Genomic DNA, 1,379 nt, shown 5'->3' on the forward strand with positions numbered 1-1,379 from the left:
TGTGTGAATCATCTTTACATTCTGCAAGAATACCCCAACCTGCGCAGCGCACAGTAAAATCGACACAAAGCTGAGCGCAGAGCACAATCGTACAAACACACTAACGTACATACATACATATATACGCTCGAATACATTTTCTTACTGTGCTCAGCCAAGGCTGGTAGTCATGCACTGTGGCGATATGAACGCACAAATGCACATACACAGGCACGAACATGAAATCAAACAGCTCGCCGTTGCTTGTTGGCTCTTCTATGTTTGGTTTAGATACTGAAAGTCAGTTTAAGTGAATCGGTATAAATATTTCGTACATTAATTTTTGTGAGCGTGTAATTCTCAAAAGGTTTATTAGAAAATGTATTGAAAATATATTGAGTTTGTTGGTTGTGTATGGTTATCGCTTCTCGGCCTTATGGCTAAGATCAAAGTGTAGCTTAACATCTGATAGATCCTCCATCGGAGGACAACAAATGTTAAACTGATTTTTGGAAATGGGCGGAGTGTTTTAAGGGCTTGGTCCACCTCTGCCACGGGTTGGCCCGGTATTGCAGTACCGCCGGGATTTCGGCCTTGAATAAATACAAGAAGAAATATACTAATACATTTAGCTTTGGTGGGAAGAGACATAAATTTTTATATGAATACAAGTAGACGAAAATGGAAGAAATTTGTAAGTCTGTTTCTTCGGTCCGTTTGGGTATTTTTTTTGACAACATCGAAACCAAAGCATTTGTATCATATTTTAGCTATCATAAGCCACTCGTATCATTTGTTGAAATTGAAAACATTGAGGATGAATAATAATAAAATGAAGAAAATACAATATGAACTTTATAGCAATATTATAATGAACCTATAATTATCCCGCCCCTAATGCTGCTTTCGTCTCATTCTCTCTCAGTTTGTCTTACGGAAGGTTTCACTTCTATCCCGTCTAACCGTTAGACTGGTATTTTTTTTTTATTTATATATGTATATATATAATTTGGAATATGGCGCTATGACACATTCTATGTCAAATCATATATAAATATATTTACATACACATACACATATGTATGTATGTATGTAAGCAAACTAACAAAAAAACATTTCTACTTCAGAATTTTATTTGAATATTTGCTTATTTAAATATTGAGAAAGCAGCAACAGAGTGTCGATGCAAACGAGGCATATTTCCACGAAAGTACAAACAGACAACAGAAATCTAAATTTTTATTGCTTTGGGTTCCCTCGCCCATGATTTAATGGCATTGAATCTTTTTCCAACAACAAAGGATTGCAAATTTTGAATACATATGCTAGCGAAACACTGGAAAAACCTAGGGAAATACTTGGTTTTTACTAATAATGAGGTAATTAGTACGTCTGTAACC

The 1,379-nt window shown here is 35.3% G+C and overlaps 1 pseudogene; it reads left to right on the forward strand.

Moving 5' to 3' along the window:
- The first annotated feature begins 399 nt into the window (after positions 1-399).
- LOC129250903 (U2 spliceosomal RNA) lies at positions 400-581 on the forward strand (annotated as a pseudogene).
- The last annotated feature ends 798 nt before the right edge of the window (positions 582-1,379 follow it).

The sequence above is a fragment of the Anastrepha obliqua genome, chromosome 6 (genome assembly GCF_027943255.1).
Source record: "Anastrepha obliqua isolate idAnaObli1 chromosome 6, idAnaObli1_1.0, whole genome shotgun sequence".
Lineage (NCBI taxonomy): Eukaryota > Metazoa > Arthropoda > Insecta > Diptera > Tephritidae > Anastrepha > Anastrepha obliqua.